This window comes from Mustela lutreola, chromosome 6 (genome assembly GCF_030435805.1).
Source record: "Mustela lutreola isolate mMusLut2 chromosome 6, mMusLut2.pri, whole genome shotgun sequence".
Lineage (NCBI taxonomy): Eukaryota > Metazoa > Chordata > Mammalia > Carnivora > Mustelidae > Mustela > Mustela lutreola.
In genome coordinates this window covers 4,577,166-4,600,459 of record NC_081295.1, presented here as the reverse complement: position 1 = coordinate 4,600,459, position 23,294 = coordinate 4,577,166, and the positions used below count along the sequence as shown (strand labels likewise).

Sequence of the window (23,294 nt, the reverse complement as noted above, 5' to 3'; positions counted from 1 at the left end):
ATAAGCAGTGAGGGACACTCTGTCTGTGACAGGGAACGTTCATGTTTCCAGGGAAATCCTGATGCATGAGAACTTTTGATTGAAGGTAACTTCTTGGGGAAAGTCCCTCTTATTTGTAAGTTAGAGTGTGCCACCATAATTAATTCTCCAATTTTTCCAGGCTTCCAGAGATTTATTCTTATGACTCTTGTGAGTTTCTGTGGTATAAGACTAGGCCTTTGAATTCTGAACAAGATTCAATTTACAGTTCCTTATTAAGCATTTGGGAAATTTAAATATTCCTAACTTCAGGAGACTATCCCTTGTGAGAACGCGGCCAACGGTTCCCTCATCATTCCAGACAGGTGGGGCCTGGGTCTCCCCTCTCTGAGGACAAATGCTGAGTCTTTCTTTGGTTCAGGGGTGATTGACATGGCAAATCCCAATGGTAAGTTTATAGATGGGCCCTCTGAAAGACAAAGTATGAAAGGTATTAATTTAAATTACTCTTGGTTTTGCTTTGTAAAATATGTTATTCTTAAATTGCAGTGCCTTCCATGAATTATGGACAAGTGATGGTTTTGCAAAAACACAATGCTTACAACATATTGCATGTTACCACCGAGATGTCGCACAACATGATTTTACTAATACAGCTTGAAGTTAAGGGTACAGGTTTGATCTGTTTGTTTTCAGGTTAACAGCAGCGGAGCTGGACTTCCAAGCAGGGCTAGAAGCTTTGTTAACTCATTAAGCAAACTCTACCAAGCAAGGGCTCCCTATTACCCAGCAAAGCAACTTTCTTGGGAACTGATACGACGTCCCTTTTCTCCACCCAAGGCTGCCTCTTACTCTGCTGATAACACCTATTGCTATGTGTTTATGTGTTTTCCGTGGTGAGATCTTCCATTTTTACATGAATTCATTGCAACTCTGGCCTGTGAAGTTTTGCTTCTTTCCCTAGAATCAGAGCCCCACATTGTAAGTGGATTTGGACAAGGTTCTGATTCTTCGGCAGACAAAAGAGTCTTTGAGGGAATCTGGCTGGGAGGGAAAGGCACAGATAGGCTCTGCTTCCTGCTCAGTTGGCCTCACAGCCAATGTTCTCACCGTTTTAAATATGAGTCATTAATAGCAACGACCATTGAGCTAAGGGCTTTGGTGTGGACATTGTTAGCGTGTTAATTCCATGGGGTTCGACATTTTTTTTTTCCCTAGAGGAGCCTGAATCCTGTCATTGCTACGTCTCTCTTCTTGGGAAGGTTTGCGTACGTTGGCGAACTCCATAACCAGCTCTCCCTGTGCTCACCGAGAGGTAGTAATTACGTTTTTGCGGGGTAGCGAGAGATAACCTGCGAGCAGGCAGGTTAATTATGTTTTTTCCCTGCTGCATTCTAGAACAACACCAGTATTTTAATAACTGCAACCTTTCTAGGCGAGAGGTCCTTTGAGACTCAAAATTGGCAATAGTAAAATAACAATAGTATTCTTTTCAACAGTAACGGTGGAGATAATTGGACGGTGAAAAGGTGCCATGAGAAGGTGGCCTGGGCACCACCATGACCTGGCCCACTACTGTGTCATCCTCACACTTTTCATTTTGGCATTAATAACATGCCTTCATTATGTTCCTTTTCTTTATGATAATCTGGAAGTCTTGAGTGCCTAAGCCAAGCCTAATGGATTGTCGGGAGGCCACAATAATGACATTTTATTCTATTATTATAATTTGTTTTCAGGAGGCATATTTTTAATTATTTGCATGAATAATGTCATTACGTATTCATGCTGATACAATTCCGATAATTAATTTACATGATGGGAATTTCTTAGTGATTTTGATGTCAGCGTTAATAGCAACATCTGATAGTTGATCTGGGGATGTTGACATAAATTTAACTTTTAATATATTATTGCGAACACCACTGGCAGTATAAAATTACTCTGCAAGAAAAGAAAAAAAAAATCCATCAGGGAAGAATTTCAATGAAAAAGAAAGTGAACCTTCCCTAGGGTTTATGGGTCCAGAACAAAATATATGCACTCAGATGTGACAAATGACTTACTTGGACACAGACTGGGGAAAATGAACTTGTCGAAAAGTGTAGCTTCTATAATAAAAAGCTCACTGTGAAAATATTGGAGGAAATGGATCTGTGGTACTTTTTTTGTTGGTTTTCATAATTTTTTTTCTTATAAAATCTTTCAAACTCTTGAAGTCTTTGAGTGCTTCTTTTGTATTTTGCCTTTGTTAATTTGCATTTTACTTGTGTGATTTAACAGGAGAAGTGTTAGGCCACTAACACTTTCGTTATTTTACAGAACGAAAAACATGGTGCATATCTAGGAAAAGCTCAGTGTTCATCTGTTTCAGTCGGTTAAGTGACTGAGGTGCTCAATTCATTGCGGAAGCCTGGACCGTGTTAACAAGGTGCTCTCCTCAAGTAAGTGCTGAAAAGACGTTCTTCGGTTTCCACTGTGGGAGGGAACTACAGCCCTCAAGTGTTCACTGTGTTGTTGGGAGTTGTAAACAGCAAATAGAACCCCTCCTACTCAGAGATATATGTGAAATACATAGAAAACATTTACAAAATAAAATACAAATAAAATATATACCCAAAACATATAAAATACATAGATACACACTTACATATGTGTGTATGTGTGTGCGTATTTCTGGTTTAAAAATATTGTAATTTGGGCATCTGGGTGGCTCAGTCAGTTAAGTATCCAGCTCTCGGTTTTGACTCAGGTCATGATCTCAGGGTCATGAGACGGAGCCCCATGTCGGGATCCCCGCCCCGCATGGCGTCTGCTTCAGCCTTTCTCTCTCCCTCTCCTTTTGCCCCCTCCCCTTCGAATGAATAAATCTATTAGAACTATAAAAATATTGGAATTTGATAGGTCTACTATCTTTTAAGAGGAAAACACCCTAAAATGCTGATGGGCCAGATCTGTTCTTGACTAATGCAGCTGTTTTTCCAGGCTCACCCCTCGCCCACAAAGAAAGGCACCCACTTCCCTAACGTGGCACCGCAGGACATGCTTGAGACTGAGTAAGAGGTGATGTCCCTCTCTTCTGTTCGTTTAAATTCCCTCCCATGGTTCTCAGGTTCTTTATAGAAATTAGTTTGCAAAAAACTCACCCCCTTGAATAAGGTGAGCCTAGGGAAGCAATGAAAAAATTCAAGACCAGTTATAACTTTGATTTGCTTTTGGCTTTTGAGGTGCCGTATTAAGGCGACTCCAGCAGATGGGACAAACCATGGCGCAGCATTCCATTCATCTAGTCAGTTATTTCAGGTTATCGTGGTTGAGAAGAACGGGGAAGGGACGGCCTCCAGTCACAGTTAAGGAAGGTATTTTTGTCTGTCCAAACCTTTTCCACGCCCTTGCCATCACCAAGTGCGACAGTGTCACTCATTAGCTCTGAGCTGACTGGTCTCAGCTCTGTGTGTGAAAAGAGGTTTTGGAGGGCAGTGATTAATTAGTACGGGGTAGACAGATACGAGTCTCTCACTGGTGGGAACAGTCTCATGGCTTTTCAAGGGCAAAAAGTGTTTGCTCCACCATATCCCTCTTTCTTTTCCATTTCCTCTTCTAGTAAAAAGGAAGGATGGATGCTGAGTTGGAATGCATGGAAGTAAGATGAATGTTTCTGAACAAAAACTATGCACTATGTGACTTGTCATAATTCACAGGAAAGTGTGAAATCACTTCCTATGGGCTTTGTTGTGATTGATTGATCTGATGATTTAAAATATATTCCTCTGGGTATTGCACATGGCATAATTTAAGGAAAAAATTATAATTGACACTTAATAACTCTTCAATCTTGTCACACTGTATTTCACTCCTTCATTTTATTGGTTTCTAATTGTCTTGAAAATATATTATGCTTATGACTATCGTATACAGTTCTTCATGGCATAAGAACTCAGAAATATGCTTTGACTAAGTTATGAGTCACATATTACAAGTAACGGTGGATATTTTTGTTTTGGATTTTCCCAAATATGCTATTTGCAATTGTTTACATATATTAGAATCCCTTGCATTTAAATAGCTCATTATGTAAATATTTAGGAAATAGGTGGGTATTTACTTTCATGGAAACATCCACTCGGTCACCGAAGTAAGAGGATACCTCAACGTGGATGGCTATATTGCATGCTCGGTAAAGAATACATAAATATAAAATTGAAATCAAATCACATTTAACTTTTGAAAGTTAAAAAATGTTCATATTTTGAAAATATATAATTAGCAGAACGTACTGGACCAGAAGAATTGCAGTGATAGATTGCTAGGTAACCGGCTTTGGCTTTCCCTCTCTTCTGGCTGGGAGAGTTCTCATTTTCCATCTGGCAGTAGAACTTTGGGCAGCGGAAGAGTTAATTGCTGTGTTTATGGACTATGCAACGTGTTTGTGTCTCAGGGCATTTTAGTGCATTTAGTGCATTTAGGATTGACCTACTTGAGCTCCCAAAGGCCAAAAACAGCCTGGGTGAAGGGAAGCCAATGGCTTGGTTTGCAGATGGCCACTAATGCTACACATCAGCAAGCGAGGTTTATCACACTCACTCTTTGAGAATTACCTAAGTTTGTGTTGGATTTATCTCCATACTCAGGCCAGCTGCAGAATGACATCAGCTTTAGGAGTCCAGCCACCGACCCGGGATCAGATGGGGGCTGGACAAGTGGGCGCATCAGAGTTGCTGTGGTGAGATGAAACGGTCATGTGTCGGGTACTAGACTTTGATCCAGGAAGCTGGAGTTCTCATCCGGTAGTTGGCTCCGTAAGCTCACAATTCAGCCTCTGTGAGCGCCGGTGCTCTAATCAATAGAAAAAGAGGAGGAGTAGAGACCTCCTGAGTTCCTTTGCATTCTAAATTCTCTGGTTTTAAATCTTCTGGATAAATTGAAATTATACAAAAAAAAAAAAAAAACAACATAGGAAGTGGTAGAAATGGAAACACCTACTCTACACCAACACTAGAAAAAATATATTGAAAAGAAAGCCACGGATCAGACAGCAAGAGACAGGATCAGGGTACGGTGTGCAGAGAAGATGGGCATTTTGCTCTGGGAGGTTCAAAAACATTAATGTCTACCAGAAAGATAAACAACTTGAGTGACATGACTTATGTCAAGTGCCCATATAGCAAATACTCCAAAACGGTAACTCTGATTATCATTTCTATTATGGAGAAGATGGGGGGCAAGTGTTCTCCTTCACACACACACACACACACACACACACACACACACACACACACAAGCATACACGTACTTTCTCCCAGTCTGGCTTCTCAGGTAGATATTCCTGTTAGTAATCGATATCATCTACAGAAAACTTTCATGTCTTATTAAACAAATATACTTCATATTTATGTTTAATAAAATAAAAAAACATTTAGTTTTGTTGGTGAGCATATTCCAGTTTCCCTAAAGCTTAAACACGGTCAAGGGGTCCTTGGGTGATGCAGTCAGGTAAGCATCCGTCTCTCGGTTTCAGCTCGGGTCATGATCTCAGGGCCCTGAGACTGAGCCCTGTGAGCCATGGATCAGGTCCACGCTCAGTGTGAAGTCTGATTGGAATTCTCTTTCCTTCTCCCTCCTCCGTTCCCCTTTTCCTGCTAGTGTCCTCTCTCTTTCTCTCTCTATAATACATAAATAAAATCTTTAAAAATTGCTAAACATAGTGGAGAGCAATCAACTTGAAATACCCTAATAATCTGACACCTTCCTTGCGTACCCAAGTCATGCAACTGCAAGGAGAAAGATGGTTAAGAACTCTAGCTAGGAAGTAGGTGGGAGATGGTGCCTCAGAGGATATGGACAATGTACAACTACTCGCACAGAGTAATCGGGTCAGAAGAATTTTCAGCCCAAGGAGATAGAAACTGAACACTAATTTTTGATTGGGGTTTGGAAGCCTTCAGAAAACCAGCCAAATCTTTGACCCTTATTAGTTAACTATAAATTGGTGAGTGGTATTCAATGTGTGAAAAGTCAGCCTGGGAATGAGGCACGAGGAAAGAATTAGAATGCTGCTTTCCAGTCTCCCCTTGTCAACAGCTAACTGAAGTACTACATCTTCTTCAAATGCAAAGATTCCATTTTTTTTAAATTGTGCAAACATTTGAAAATGTCCCTTGGCTATTATGCCCTGCCTTGGTCCTTTCTGGGTTCATCACTGAGTCTTTCTTGCCTCTCTGGATCCATCACTGAATCCTTCTGGGAGTGCGGTCCATATTAACCCTTTGTCTTCTGGCTTTCACATTCATTTTAGTGAAAGTGTATCTCAAAACCCCTGTGACTTCCACTCTACCCTATCATGTCTCTTCCCCAGACCTCACTTCTTCTACTACTCTATCAATATTCAACACATTGATGGGACCACTTCATTCCTAGATATCTCTTTACCCTTAATGTCTTGACACCTAGCCCTACTTTCTATCTTCAATGACTAAAATCCACTGTCCTTTACTGGTTTTTCGTCCTCTCCATGCTCCTAAAACATAGGGACCTTCTCGCCTCAGTTTCTTGTCACCTTGTTCCATTATGTACTGATTCCTTTGGTGGTCTCAACTAACTCCTGTTAACTCCAGCTCCCCCAGCTCTATAGGGACAACTCCTGTATCTGCCTCTCTAGCTTTCCTCTTGCTACTAACTCCAAATCTGTAATTTTGGCTTCCTCCAGGGTTTGAGATTTATTGCTATTTCATATTAAACTCAAAAGTGGTGGTGAAAATGAAATTTGAGGAAAAGTTTAATGTACATCCCAGTAAAAGAATGTTTCGAATTTTGTAAGCAACTGGATGTGGAAGATGGAAAAGAGGAGCGGCCAGAGGTAACCTTCTGTGTGGGGTCTGAGGTCTGGGTGCAATCCTTGGAGACCTTGTCTTTGGGCCTGCCCTCTCTTCTGCGAAGGATGTCTTTCTGGAAGATTCGCTTCAACTCTTGAGTCCAGCCTCCATGCAGACGACGAGTGGAACTCTCTTTCAACCTGACTTTTGTTTGAGTTCTAGTTCTATAGAAAAAGGCGCCCCTTGGACATCTATGCCCGACCCTCATCGTACTTTAAATTCAGTAGATGGTGTGCACTGTGCTCCTCTCCAAATTTAATTTCTTCTTAATACTTAAGAATGTGGCTTCGAAATAATCATAACTTCCCAGGTTTGAAAACTGAAATTTATCTTTTCTTTTTTTGTTCCCCACTTTTCCTTTTAATCCTACCCTTTATGTGAACTTTTCAGGGGTTGCCTCTATAAGACTCATCACATCTGTTTCATCTTTCTTATCTCAAGGGTCACCACCTTGACTTGACCCTCTTAGGGTGGGTTGAATTCTTGCTCAGACTGTTCATACTCCATTGCTTATTTCCATGGAAGAGGTGGACATCCCTATTTTATTAATGTTGTGATTGACCAAGGAACTTATTTAGCTAATGGGAGGTTAATAGTGTGACTCGACAGAAGCTTGAAATGTGCTTACACACACTGTGCTTGGGCTCTTGTGTGTCTGTCCTCTGGATCTGCCCTTGCTGAGAAGACAGGCATAAGTTAGCTTACTGGTCCTAAGATATAAGCTATCTGGAAGCCCAGATAAGCTGACTCCCAGTCAACCTGCAGATCTGTGACCCAAATAAGAGCTTACTGTTGGATGTTGCTGTTAATTTTGTAGTTGTTTGTTATGCAGCATCACTGTGACCACATTGCCTGGCACACCTGTCTTTCTCTTCTAATAGTCCATGCTTGTAATATGTCTTCTCTCTGCCTGAAGCCCAACCTCTTCTTCACACTTTGTAGACTACTGTTCTGAAAGCACCTCTGTAGTCCTGGACTTCTCTTGCCCAGCAACTGTCAGAGGCTCCCTATGACTCACCATGTGATCCGCCTCCACGGCTGGTTGGGGATGGCCCTTCATGATGTGGCTGGTCCCCCCTTTTGGGGCTCAGCTCACTGTCTTTTCTACCTGTGTGCTACAACCCAGTACTGACGGGCTGCACACCCAGACTTCTGCTTCCCTCTGATTTTCCTTACGTGGCTTCCTTGGCGGGGGTTGTCTGCCTACATTGTTTGTCCATTTTGAAACCTTAAATTTCCTTTCTAGGTAAATCACTGATGCCATCTCTCCATAAGTTGTTTGCTATCCTTTCACTGCCAAGTGTGTTGTGATTTTTTTCCTCCTCCCAACACCATTCGATCTTTCTCTTTTATTTACGACCCTCATTTTTTTTTTTTTTTTTTTTGTATTCTTGTCTATTTCCTGTTTCTCCATCACGCCCACTCATCCTCCCCAAGCATTCTTATAAGCTTGGTTGTAAGCTCTTTGTCTTGCTTGTTTTTAGTTTGGAAATCAGTGTATTACAAAGTAGAGTCTTGATTTTTATTTGAATTGAGTTGGAAAAAATTAATTATATTTTCTTCAATACCTAAAAACATCACCTGTAGTACTAGAATGGAATTTTAATTTAATTTTAATTGTTTTATGTTGTAGGGAAGGTACTAAGCACTGTGAGTACGTGTCTCCGTGTACAGGGTACTTCACTTCAGCAGCAGCTGGACACTTGCCACAAGACCATACAAGGCATCAGGGATCCTCAGAGTTGGATCGAGAGAATGCCAGGATTTGGTTGGTGCCAGAGGCAAGTCTTCGTCCCCTGTGTTGTGTGTTTCTGGGACGTGATCTGCCAAGACTGATGTGGACCAATGCTTAACCCAGGGATGGGGGGACCAGTTTCTATAATTAGAAACTATCTTCTGATCAAATTGGATTCCTTAGAAATCTGCCTCTATTTATTTGATTGTTTTTCATTTATTGCTATTTTGCCACTTTTGGTCTATAGGTAGAGAAGCACTGTGATTTGAATCCAAATATTCCGAGGTTCCAGAAATCCCACAGCTACTCTGAGCTCAGAATGCATTTTAATAAGGGAATATGCCAGACCTTCTGAAGGGGAGAGTTTCATCCAGAACCAGGGGTCTTCGGTACGTAACTAGGTGTACCACCAAAGGTAGTGATTAGAATAGCCACTATTCTAAACCATTCTCTCCATCTTCTCCAAACTGGGAAATAACTCTTGTATAACTTGGTGAAGTCACTCAGATTGTTAGGATTGTCCAGAACATTGTTTCTGGATTAGTTACGACCGTCGGTCAATGACCTTTCTTTCTTACCAGTGATTAACCAAACATATTATCAGACACATTATTTAGCTACAGGACTTCAAACTTTCACTGTGCCTTAGGACATCAGGTCTCAGAAAATGGGAGCCAATGACTTAACTTTCGGTGAGAGGAAATTGAGATCAGTCTGGCATCAGGGTGGTTGACATCCGTGATTCTCAGATATCCACAGACCCCGCCCCTTGCCCTGACTCAGCAGGGCTGATGATGTGTCCTCCTCATCCCGGATCCAAACGGCTTCTTCACGGCAGGTGCATTACATGCGATGCCTGATTCAGACAGATGCATTCTGAGAATCCAGAGAGGGCTAACGAAATCACTGTGGCTTATTCTCACACGCCCCGGAAAAAGACAGGTTTATAAATGAACAGTTTCATAACTGTTCACTGGTTATTCTGCCCACAGTGTCAGTTTTGATTATTGTGTAAAAAATAAAAACGCCTGCTTCCGCTCTATAGACTCATCAGCCACACTCAATAGCAGGAGACTCCAAGTGGCTGCACGCACACATTTCTAGATAGAAATGTTGAGTTTAATAAATTGCGTCTTTTTGTAATGTATTGTGACTTTAAGCCACTCTCCTTTAAAATATATATATATATATTTATGCATATACATAAATATATATCCTTATACACACATGCGCACACATCACACATTTGGGAATGCATAAATACATCACTTTATATTTTTATCACTCTTGTTGGTAAATAGGAAATGAAGTTACAATCCTTGAAATTATAATGGTGAGCACACAAAGACACAGTTGCCGGCACAGAATTCAATTAACAGATAGCAATCACCCCTGGGTGACTGTGTGAGGTAGAAATATACAGGCATGCTAATAAGTAATATCTTAAAGCCACCACGTTTATCAGCCGGCAGCCAGACATGGGCACAAGTGTGGGCAGACAGCGTTGCTCTAGGATAGTTAATACAAACCAGCTCTTTCCGTTTAAGGATTTGTGTTTAATCATTCAGCAACATTTTCAAACATCCCGACTGGCAAGCTTTTCAAATGGAACTGCTTCGGTCAGAAAATGCAAGGAGTTATTTTGCTCCACATGGTTGAGAGGGATAGGAGGGGCGGGGATAAGGAGTTTAGGAATAAACAATCTGCGTCTGTATTTCAAAACGTTTTTCCCTGTCATTTTCTGACCTTTGAGCTGCTTTGGTGTTCATCTGCTGGGTGAATCATAACTTTATCTAAGGAAACATACAGAAGGCATTCATTAGTGCGGAATCGCCAGACGACTCTCTGTAAAATAGCATTTTCCCCAGCAGCAGCTTAGTATGGCTTCTAGTTACCTTGTTCTTGAATTCTAGTGAAGGATGAACACGGAGGTGCTCAGAAACTAGAGGCTGTTTTATTTTACTTTTTCATACGTACAGAGATATTTCCAAACTAGGTTAAATAAATTCCCCAAGTGCCTTTCAAAATATTTTACACTGTGAACCAGCAAAGAGGAAAGGAAGGTGATGCTAGGGCGGCATGCTATAGGTTTTCCAAAGGAGAATGTGAATTTATCAGAGGAATGTGACTTCTCATAATTGACAAAAAGAAACATTGTCCTATATGGAAATACAGTGGAAGCCATGTTGATGATTGCCAAGATTAAAATCCTCGTCACACAGAAAAGGTTCAAGAAGAGTGGATCTGCTGGCATCTGGGTCATACGATTTGCCTGGAGGTGTTCTGTCGTATGTGTTACAAGCAGATGCCTGGGGGAATCTGTCTGCTTAGCAGATGGCTTTGCTGGGAGAGCATCTTCTACAATTGGTTCTTTGAATCAGTCAGACCTTCTGTAAAGCTCTTTGGTCTTCAAAGCAGAGATGGAAAGGGGAAGACAAAAGATGAGAATAAAGGGATCGCTCCACTGTAGGAACAGCGAAGGAAAAGTGGGAGTGGATTCCACTTTAACTGTTTGGGGAGTACGTGGGTTGGGACTTAATATTTCTCCTCTAAGGTTCAAGTTTTTATTTATTTATTTATTTGAAAAGAAAAAACAAGCAGAGGTTGTTGTAGAGTTCAGGTATTGCTTACTTTTTAAGCTGTTGGGATTTTAAGCATGTGGGTTTTGAAGAGCTATGATGACAGCAATATTAATTCTAAGACCTAACAATTGTTTGCAAGTTTTGCCCTTTGCTGACCAAGAACCGCATTCTGAGAGTCAGGGCTGTCTGTCCAGTGGCTCCTTCCTCACTGCGAGACCCACGTTGTTGTCCTGAGATGTTCTCCTGTCTCCAAAGTAACCTCAAAATTATGCCTGAGAAAGAATCTTCTCTGAAGGAAATGGGTCGTCTCCACAGGGAGACCATTGATTCCGTGCCAACATCTTATCCCGATTTCTGTGGTTTTCTCTTCTGTCAAGTAAATGTGGTTTCAAAACCTAGAATCCACTTCCCTGATGTCTGGAAGGGCCTGCTGTAGCCAAACTGGGAGACAGTGGACTGTGTTTAATCCAACATGATAACAGGTCTCTTAAACTTGCCTTTTATAATTTAACACAAGGTAGTGATGTCAGTAGAGTGAAAAATTCAAGTGGTGAACTTGGCTGTTTGAGTATGAGATGAGTATTTAGAAACTTTATGGACAACGGACAAGAGTCCCTACAGATTCTTTTCCATTTCCTTAGGGCTCAGGAGTTGTGGTTATATCAAGAAGTGCTTTCCCACAAGTCTTGCTGCCATGGAGAATTTACAAACTCCTCTGATCCTTAAAAGACACAACTGAAGTGGCCTCTACTTACAAATGATGGGTTAGATTAGAGAAAATGCATAATATAAAAAAAAGTGACTATTTTTCTTATCAAAGACTTGGTGTCTATTTTAAGGGAAATAATATATTCAGATTTAATATTGCACATAGTTGTATAGCCATTTTTAAAAGTTTTATTTGTTTATTTTTTAGTAATCTGTACATGCAATGCAGGGCTCGAACCCATGATGCCAAGATCAAGACTCACATGCTCTTCTAACTGAGCCAGACAGGTGTACCTGGGTGTATAGTTTTAATATTAAAAATTGTCATCAAAGGTTTTTTCCGGGTAGTGTTAGGCAATTTTAAGCATGATCATGTCTGTCTTTATTTGTGCTTGGCTTGAACTGTTAGCATACATCTGTAATTAGATCAGTTGTAGGAGAAGAAATTATAGTTAACCACACACACCCCTATACACACACAAAATACTGCAGTTGGTCAGATCAACAACCTATGCAGCCCTTTATTAACCCAGAGGGAGATACCAACATGCTTTCAAATGTAAAACAATGCAGTTGAGGAAGACATAATCTCACATTTTTCAAGATTAACTACAACTGTTTATTCCAAAATACCTCAATGGTTACAATAATAGGATTTGTGGAGGATGTAGAAAAAAAGCAGACGTGGCCTTGAAATCAGGTAGCTTATAATCTAGCTGAAGTCTTGGAATGGACATCCATGGGGTAATGTCAAACATTTCGAGATAATGTGTAGTTGAGCAGTAACCTCTATGCATAGATCTCTCAGTCCTGTGGGAACTCAGAACCAGGAGCTCGAAGAGCAGTGGGCATGGCCAAACCAAGGGGGCCGCATAGACTAGGTGTTCATTGCACCCACTCCTCCACGAGAAATTTATGTTATACATTTATGCAAGTTTTTCCTGACCTTTTGTTTTTTATTCTATTTTATTTTATTTTTTTTAAAAAGATTTTATTTATTTGACAGACAGAGATCACAAGTAGGCAGAGAGGCAGGCAGAGAGATAGAGAGGGAAACAGGCTTTCTGCTGAGCAGAGAGCCCAATGTGGGGCTCAATCCCAGGACCCTGAGTTCATGACCTGAGCTGAAGGCAGAGGCTTAACCCACTGAGCCACCCAGGTGCCCCTTTCCTGATCTTTTAAAAACCATTTCAAAATTTCTCATTCTTCAGCTATCAGGTTTGTAAAAGCAGTGTTTAATTTGACCTAAGTTGTTCTTTCAAGTTTCAAAGAGTGTCTGCTAATTCTGTTATATTAGAACAGAGATTATTGGATGGACAAATGATTTACCTCATTCACGTATCTCAGGATTTTGTAGCCTGCACACCTCTCCTCACGTTCTTAATGAGTTTAGGTGGAATGAAAGCCAGTACAATTGTCCAAGTGAAGGAGCTTCTATATCAGACTTGGAGTGGGCAGATGTCTGACTGGGCTTTGTGGCATTCTTTGCTTGAGCTCCAGGGTTGGGCTGGAGAGGAAGAAGGGTGCTCTCCAGATCTGTAGCTACAGGAGCTTTGTGGAGGTGGCGTGGGTGGGCATCCCCCAAAAAAGAGAGGCTTGCAGCATGAGCACCGAAGCTGGGGTCCCTAGAGGAAATGGACGGAGTTGCAGAGACCAGTAAACACCATGGGAACAGTGGTGGAACTGGGGGAACGAACACAGCCAAGTGCAGGCAAACTGTGAAAGTAGATTTTAAAGACCTTGGTCACTGAGGGGGTGTGTGAGCGGAGGAGTCCTGGGCTGGCGTGCTTAGGGAAGCTGAAGACGGAGAAGGCACAGATGATGACACAGGGTTTGAGGATCTGGTCAGTGCAAGGTCACCGGGGATTTTCGATGTCAGCTTTTCAGTTGAGTGTTGAGGAGGAAGCAAGCAGGTGTTAGGACTGCTGTGGGGATGGGGGTGGGGTCTTTTCCAGAATGTTCAACCTTGAAAGAAAAAAAGGAAAAGGGAGTAGCAGGATCCAAAGAAGTTTCTCTCTTCTCTGTCCCAGGTAGAATTAGGCCTATTTATGGGCAGAGAGTAGTGGCATGGCAGAGAGCACAGTGATGATGAAGGAGGTTTTACAATTAATGGAGTAAGGTCCTGGGGTAGTGGCTGGGCTGGGAGTTGAGCCATGGTCTGGGGGAGTCGCACCCTTGCTCAGGGTCAGCCCCGCTCTCCTGATACCTGGGGGCTTGTCGTTCAGCCTGTCTGAGCCCCTGCTTCCTGGTCTGTGCACTGGGGTTAGAACAAAATACAAAATGGCATATGCAGTATGCTTAGTACAGACTGAGTAGCAGGCACGGAGGGAAAATCTTCAGGTAAAAGTCTTCACGGGACTGAGGGAGGGCAGGAACCTGGCATGGGGTACCCACGAATGGTCAGATGGAGAGCTGGGAGCCTAGAGTATGCTCTGAGGCCAAGTGCAAATCCGCAGGGGCTGGGCTGAGCGAGAAGGCGACAAAGGGGTCCCATCAGCGAGCACGCAGGCGAATGAGGATGGGTGGAGCCATCCTTTCGCAGAGCACCGAGGCTTGGCCCACAGGTGAGGAGGCAGCTCTTCCAGATGAACCGTCTGAGCAGAGCTGTAGGGTGGGCATAGGAACCCCTCACCCACCCCTGACCCAGCTAGCAAGCACCCGACTGCTAAGCTGGTGTCCTTCGGTGTTTGGTATCAACACCCTGAAACGCGGAGACAAGCGTAAGGGACAAAAGGTCCTGGAAAAACCATCAGTGCAGAAAGCCCCACTTATCACAGGACCAATAACATACAAATAACAAAACAAAAATCGCAATTATTAGAGAAAAATTTCACAAGCACCTGGACCACCTGTGATCACTCATGCAGTCTTGCTGTCACTAGGAGTGAGGGCTTTCTGTGACAGGTGTTTGTGAGGACAGCTGGACAGTGTGCATGACCATTAGTGGGCATGGGCTCCATGTGTTTTTTGTTTTTTTTTTTTTTCTGAGATTTATTTATTTATTTGACAGAGAGAGAGCGAGCGAGCAAGCACAAACAGGCAGAATAGCAGGTAGAGGAAGAGGGAGAGGTAGTCTCCACGCTGAGCAGGGAGCCTGACGGGGGGCTTGATGCCAGGACCCTGGGATCATGATCTGTGAGAAAGGCAGACACTTACCAACTGAGCCACCCAGGTGCCCCTCCATGCAGTTTTAACATATGGTTCCTTTGTTCTCAGAGTCACCTCTGGCGGTCACGTTCCAGTAATTAAGTTGGACTCTCAAAACAAAAGGCCTTATGAGTTTCTTCTTCTTCTTCTTCTTTTTAAGATTTTACTTATTTATTTGACAGAAAGAGAGATCGCAAGTAGGCAGAGAAACAGGCAGAGGAGGAGGAGGAAGCAGGCTGCCTGCTGAGCAGAGAGTCCGATGCGGGGCTCAATTCCAGGACCCTGAGATCATGACCTGAGCCGAAGGCAGAGGCTTAACCCAATGAACCACCCAGGCGTTCTAAGTTTCTTCATTTTTAAAGTGGGTTGAAACTTTCCCTAGTAAAAAATTCCCATTTCTTCAGTGTGTCATGAAAATCAAATGTTCATCACGGAGAGTTAGTCAGTTTTAAGTGAAAAGAAGCACTTGCTTTGGTTCGCCCATAGCTGCTGTCACTTATGCTTTCTTTCCTTCGAACATACATGTTATGCTTGGGAAATGCCCTCTCAAGATTTATGCTAAGAACAACTCCTTCATGCACACTGGAGAACATAGATTTCAGCCGTGATGCTCCTGTTTCCTAGCCATTGCTAGACATAAAAGCCAGATGTCATCTACACCTCTTTTCCCAGATTATTATTTACCCACTTGCATTTTGGAAGTTGTGGTAAGAGGGCACATGCCAGCCTTCTGACTATCAGATAGTTTCCAGTCAATCAGGTGGAAAAAAGACCTTTGCAAAAACCCAAGTCCAAAACAAAACAAAACAAAGCAAAGCAAGGTGATGAGTAAGAGGACCTCAGCACCGTGTGGCAAGGCACATGCAGAATCAGTCATTACCACCGCTCTTAAGGTTGGAACTGGTGAAAAACATCCCGTCCGGTCCTCACCTTGGGCAGATCAGTAACTTCCTCCACAAGGCAAACCCTTAGCATTGTTTCCCACGTAGGTGTGGTGCTGGTTCTTGGGTCAGACTTACTGGATTTCCCCAGAGGTCCATTATTCCCTCTCCTGTGCCCTGATAGCTCTTTGCTCACATCTCCAAAAAGCACTCCCATGTGGAAATGGCTGTTAGCTTGCCTGTCTCCATTATCGGACTCTATGTGAGGACAAGGGCTGTCCCCAGTCAATGTAGTCACAATGCTGACAATAAATGATCTTAAACAGTTATATATTAGTATAATAAATATGTTTAGCCCTCACTTTATTGCCAGTTCATGCAACTGGATACTTAAAAGTTTAAAACTCTTATTTACAGCTCATGAGGGGTATGTCGTCATATATGTTATGTACCAGGTAATGCATTTATCCTAAAGCCAGATTTTTTTTTTTTTTTTTACTTTCATACCCAAGGTCTTCAGTTGGACCATTAGAGACTTCTAGCCAAATTAACTATTATCTTACCTCCAAAATCTCAGTTAAACATGAGCTAAACATAGAACGAGTGAGTAGACATTCACTGCCATCAAGTCAAGGTCTAGTTAAGAAACTTGCCCTTAGGGCCTCACCATTTATGGTGGGGTCACCCCGATCCCTGGTGCTGTCTATGAGAGAGAGTGGAGTCCGAAAAGGTTCTCCAGTCGGCAAAGGCTGCCCCTGGCTCACTGAGTCTTGGAAAGACAGTGAACACAAAACAAAACAAAGTGCTGCCAAAAGAATAGAAACTCCCAGGAGCCACAATGCCTTCCCTGCTCCAAGGGCCACGAGGAGAGACACAAGAGAAGGGACTGTTTCCCAGGCAGCTGTGTGAATATCGGGGAGCTCTCCCGCCTAACAAAGATGCTGGGGATGCAGGGATACCCCCGAACATCATCGTACTTGCAGAGAAGATTCTGAGCTCCCTGCATATACTGACTCTCAAAGACCAGCCCCGAATAGTTCGCTATCAGGTATGATTTGCAGATGAGTATGTTTTAGTGGAAAATTTAGGTAGAAGACTGATGGCTTGATCAATTGTGCTCCAATTCCTTGAAGTCCCATGGCCACTTTCTTCTCTGTGGAGCCCTTCAGACGGGTCCGGCTTGCCCCCATTAATTTCCCATCACTCCTGGCTCAGGCCAAGTGAAGAGGGCAGGGTTGGTAAACACCAATGCAGCCAGTCAAGTCTCAGACTCATTCCTGATCTCTTTGACAGCAGGGCCTTTGCAGTTCTTCAAGAGTGAGAGGCATTGTTTGCAGCCCAGGAGGTTGAATCCTGAGCCACACCTTCTCCTTTTCCCAGCACTCACTGTGGGAAGTCATCCTTACAAAGCACTCTTGGGCTCATCAGAAAATGCCAGTCTCTTCCTTTTCCTTTTTTTTTTTTTTTTCCCCTTTACCTGCAGCCTTTTGGCATTCAGTTTATAAACTCACCCCTGCATAAAATACATTGACATTGAAATCTTCCCATCACAAACATTCCTTGTCAACCTCCTGCTGACTCCAAGCTACATGTCTTCCCAGGGCGGTCCGTCTCCGCCAATGCCGTCCTCCTTGAATTGTAGGTGCAGGCGAGGCTGGCCAGGGCTTCTGCCACCCCCGATGGGCAGTGCTCAGCCACACATTCATGACCTCTGGGCACCTGCCTCCAGCTGGGACTGCCCACTTGTTTGTCACAATTTTGAAAATGTATACAAAGCACACCTAGCAGGGAGTGTAGCCTGACAGTGACCCTTCCTCCCAGACACACATTCTGAACATCCTGCATTTTGTTCTTTATTTATACTCCATGTTGTTCCAAATGAATCGAAGGCACCGTCTTGGAACACGGACTGCAGCAGTAATGAGGGAGAGCGTCCGTTCTGCATAGCTTTTCACGGAGTGGATGACGAGTTGATGACAAACGTTTTTGTAATTGTGGGTTTTCATCTATTTCCGTCCTGTAGCTCACTCATCATTTTTCTCTTCTTGTTGCTTTCCCAGGGTTTTTATTTTTATTCTTGTATCATAAGTCTCCAAAATAACAGCTACTCTAATTTTTTTTTTTTTTTTTTTTCTGTGCAAGGTGTTCCTTCGGGTGCTACACAAGCATGATTTACTTTAACCCTCAAAGTGCCCCTGTGATATGAGGAGTGGGTTCTGGTGTATCTCTTGTAGGAATGCAAAACTGAAAATCGGAGAGGTTAATGCTCCCTTCTGGGGTCACACAGAGAGAAAGATCAGGCTAACATCTTGTCCTGCTGATCTTCTGTAACATGGCATATCACTCCACTGGGAGTTAGTACTCGGCAGGTGAGGGACATTTGGATGCTGCCAACAAAGGTACCCTATTGGGGCCAGCATGACTCAAAAACCATCTCAGTTAGGAGTTTCAGGGCTCAATGAGGGAAATGAACAGAGCAAATGCTCCACTATCTCTTGGAGGGTCAGCATCGAACCATGATGTCAATTTCATCCCATAGGTGCTCTTCAGGGAAAGCTGCAGACATCCTTATAGACAATAGCCTGTTTCCGAAGCTTCATGGAGGGATTTTGTAAAAGCCACAAACTCAAGGGCCTGATGGGAAAGGCCTGTGTGCTCACTGACTGAGGGAGGAGAAAGCCACCACCTTGCTTCTCCAGAACTTTGCTTGAAATGAGCAAATGAAAATTTGAAGAGTTTAATGCCAGTTTTCTAGTCTTTGTTAATGTTGTTCATAAGTCGAATATTGTGCCACGATTTGTGGGTTTAAATAAAATTCCAAAATGTCCACTGCTTTTCAAACCCTTAATTAAATTGGACTTTCAAAAGCAATGGCCTTTTGTTGAATATTGACATTAGAGAAAAAGGATTTTCTACAATTTGCTTTTATCCTGTGGGAAAGATGCTAAGGATTCTTCATTGTTGAACAAGTGTAATTGCATAGACCCGGTATTAGTTACTGTAACAATGCTATGTAACAGTTGTATTATCCAGTAACAATATGCAATATACAATAACCAGAATGTAATACCAAAGGGTATTAAGTCTCCAAATATCTTTGTTTTAGATATAAGGGAGGCAGATTCTGTTGTATTCTCTTGGTAAAATGATTTCAATAGAGTAGTGGTTTATGGATCATCGAGGACTTCTGGGTTCACTTTCTGATCACGTAGATGAAGTAAATTATTTCTTCTTAAAGTTCCTTGATTTTTTGGATCATTACAGCTCATTCAGCCTTCCTAACTTTTTTGTTTGCCTTGTTTTGGGAGGGAAGGGTGCAGACAACCCGTACTACTGTAACGATGTTACTGTTGTTGAATAATACAATATTTGGGGTCTTAAAGATACATCATCTGGAAATAAAACTCAGTCTTTCAGTAAACAAAATGCATACTTACCTTCTCAGTTACTTTGTCACTCAAAGCAGCAACTATGGTGGGTAAGCTGCCGCGTCACACATTGCATTTCCCTATAAAGTCACATTTCTGTGATTCATAGGATTTCTACACAGACTGTGGTGGGGATTCTTCAGTCATGCTGGCAGGAAGATGAGAGGAAGGAAGAGGGAAAGAACACAGAATAGGTGCGTTTGTTGATTACAGCTTTTTATTCTCTGTGGAAAATGGGTCCGGCCTCATTTGGCCTTTTGTTACCAATATATCCATGCCAGCTTCTCTTCTCGGAGCGGTGGCTGCCCTCTGCCAACGCTGTGGTTGTGAGTCTTTCCTTGGGAACATGCCGTGGCTTCCCAGTTCCTGTGTTTGTGGTATCACAGAGCTCGGCTCAGCAGGACTTCTGAATGGCGTCTTTGTAACCACCAGCAAGAGATTTAAGATGCTAAGGGGACCACATTACTAAAGAATGTCTTGAAAGAGAGGAAAATTAAATGACCAATAAAAAAGGAATCTTCACAAGTTCCTATTGTATCTTGTAAAAAAGAAGTACTGATGTATTTGGGTCTAGCTCCTCAAGGCCAGTGGGCATTTGCCAGGATGAGGGGGGCACCCCTCCCCTCGCCTGGGAGCCGGGCTGGAGGCTAAGTCCCAATTAATGAATCCTTTTCGAAGTTGAGGAAGGAGCAAGGGAACCACAGCTGTGAGTCTCGGGTCCCTTTGGATTTCTGTTTCAAACTCAGCCAGCGTGGAGTCTCTGAAATTATTTGATTTGGGAGTAGAATAAAAAATTGATAATATCTGATTTGTAGATTAGCCCTGGAGGGGGAAAATACTAATTTCACATATCAGTCATCTTCCTTTTTATCTGGTCTCCTCAAACTGTAATGAAATTAACTGAGGACCGAGTCCAGCTTGAGAAAACCTCAAAGGAGTTTGCACATTGAACTGGCAAATTAATCTGTGAGCAGCCCACAGCTCAACATTTATTTGGTCAATATTCAGTGAATAATAAAGCTTGAAAGCACATTTTTAAATTTGTCTACTTACTCATTGAAATGTTTTCAATCAAGTCTACACCTTGAGATTTAATTCTCATTTCCAAAATCACGAATTTTCAACCTAATTGCAATTTTTTTCCCCTCTGACTAAAACCTGGGCGATATAAGTAAATGTATTTACTTACAAGTTAAACTTAGCAGACTGACTTGGAAGGAGAATCAGAGCAGGGCTCAGGAGATGAGAAATATGTTCAGTTCAGTGGAAGAATTTATCATGGAATGTTCCCAAAGAGTTATGTAATTAATATAATGTGAGATGTTATACAATAAACAGTGATATATGCTATTAGGTTTATGCATGAAAATAGGGTTTCACAATCTGAAGATCACTACAAATTTTCTGCTCTTTGGGTGTTTTATATACTGGGCATAATTATTACATATTATGTCATCCCAACATTCTTATGAGGCCAATGGGTATTATCAATTCTTCAATTTATTCAATAAATGGTAAGGCCACATAGAGGGGCCGATAAATAATATTTACTGTGTGAAATTAGAAACCACTCCCCTGGGCTCGAAGCCTGTCTCCATCACTTACTGTCCGTGTGAATTTGGGCAAATTACTTAAACTCTTGGAGTCTCAGTTTCTTATCTGTATGGTGAGGATGATGTTAAAAAATACATGACAGAGTAATTGCCAGGTTTAAATGATTTTATATAAGTAAATTGACAGGAATGGTACCTGGGACTTCATAAGCATGACTTGAAGAAGGCGTAGAGCATATCTAAGCATTGGGAAAGCTATGACCCAGTCTTCACCTCAGGTGTTCACCTTATGGTCAGGGAGACATACACAGAAATAATTAAAAATAATAGCATTTCAAATTTCACAACAGAAGTCCAAACGAAGCAAGGTTGGGAAAACTTGGCTCAGAAAGGTGAATGAAGTCTTGACAGATGAGGAGGAGAAAGCCAGCCCCTATGCAGAAAGAGCAGCAATTTGCTTTTCCAGCTTTACATGTTGCGAAGCACAGGTGGTAATTCTATAATATTTGATAAATAGCAGTTGACAGAGTGAAAGTGAACCTGGATGAGTAAGTGAATGAATGAATGGGTGAATGGAATCACATCCAGGCATGCACTAGTTCAAGTTAGATTCCGAGAGAATTCCAGCAATTGTGGATAAAGAAAACCCATTTACCTCTGACCCACTCTCAGTCAGATGTATGGAGCTGAAAGAAATATTAGAGATAATTTCAACAGAAATTAAGTCTCCAAAAAGTCCAAGATCAAAGAGTCTATTGTTCAGACCAGATCGTTGCTCTCTGTACTACGTCATACAGCCTCTCTGTACATTTCTCCACTATCTCCGCTTCCAAATGGAGAAAGAAGGTGCCATGGGTCAGCAAGTTTAAAATAGGAAAGAAACAAGAAAAAGCCGGGGCGGATAAAGGGCAAGATGTTCTAAAAAACTGAAGTGGAAAGACGTCTGCAAAGAGTTTCTCAGAGAGAGTCTTCAGGAGACCATTTTCAAAAACAAAACAAAACAAAAAAACCAAAAAAAAAAAAAAAAGCCCAAACAAAACAAAACAACAACAATAAAAACCCAAACAAACAAACAAACAAAAAACCCCAAACCCAAAAAACCACAAATCATGAGTCATTCAGAATGCTGTGTTTTTATGAGTAAGGAGCAGATGTATCTTCTGTTCTGTTCTTAGAACTGTCTCTTGGGATGACTTATATTCTGGGAAGGATAGGGGGAAAACCTGCCTCTTTGATCTGTAGGTGTCATTCTAGTTAGGGATGTCAGTGCCCTCACCTGAAAGCAGAGCCTCTGCGGATCCTGGGAGACACTTAGAAGAGCCCTTGGAATTCTGGTGATTTATGAAACGCTTCCAGGCTAGGAGGAGGTGGGAGAGAGGGTCTGGACACTTCTCACTCACACAGCAGAGCAGGATTGCACAATAGAACCTCCCTTCGGGCTCCTGGGTATTGTTTGGATGCTACAAGAATTTCTGCTGACAGTTTTTTCTTTTTCCTTTTTCTTTTTCTTTTCTTTTCTTTTATTTTTATTGAAGTGTGGTTAACACACAATGTTACTTCAGTTTCAGGTTCCTCTGGAGATTTTTAATGCAAGAGTCAAGCCTGCCCTCTGGAGCGGGGACTGCTCCTCCCTGGGAGAGGTCCACAGCCCAGCTACAACCTCCAAAGCAAGCAGAGCGGTCTGGCAGGGCTGCCCAGCTCATAGGGTGCCAGCCAGAATGTTCTAAGTCAACGTGGGTATGGCTTTCACCTCATATATATCACGAAAATCACAAAAGAGAAAAGACATTTTCACCTTCAAAAGAAGAGAAGGTTAATAAGAAAAAAAAATAAGGTAATAGCTTATGAATCTATTTGGCTTTATGAAAAATTCTCTTCTGTCATTATTTTCTGATTTTGCCATGAACCAATAAAAATGTTGGCAAGGATCAAGAGTGGTTCCCAAAACAGTTTTTGTGTCTGGTCTCAGGACCCAAAATCTAGATGCAAGAAGGATCTTGGGTTTCCTCAGCCTGTCAATGGTCACTATTCACAGCCAACAGCAACTATTCAGGACCGAAGGACTCTCCCGTCTCCCCCACTCCCCATGGACAGAGGAGTCTCTCTTCCTTCTTCTCCCTTCCCCCGGAAACACTTCTGTGTGCTCACATGACCACTGAATCTTGGAAGCAGCTCCTCCTCCTCCCCCACTGACGTGTTTGTTGGCCTTGGGTCCCCGCTGAGGCAATCCAAGTCAGGGAGGGGGTCTGTAACAGCTCCCAGAACCCCCATCTGCAAATGCAAAGCCAGCGCTAAATCTTAACTTCTTCCCACAGTAGCTCCCAAAAGCACAGTTGGCACCAGAATCACACCAGCCAGAGTGACTGACTCTCCTCAGCAGGTTTGTGGCTGTGGGATTCGTAATGCCAT

General features: G+C 42.4%; 1 long non-coding RNA gene across 1 annotated transcript; it reads left to right on the top strand.

The window, feature by feature from the left end:
- Positions 1-1,126: 1,126 nt before the first annotated feature.
- Positions 1,127-8,750, top strand: LOC131833075 (uncharacterized). The gene is made up of 4 exons (XR_009354300.1): positions 1,127-1,294; positions 2,302-2,423; positions 2,965-3,042; positions 8,485-8,750. It is a non-coding gene; the product is annotated as an uncharacterized LOC131833075 (long non-coding RNA).
- The last annotated feature ends 14,544 nt before the right edge of the window (positions 8,751-23,294 follow it).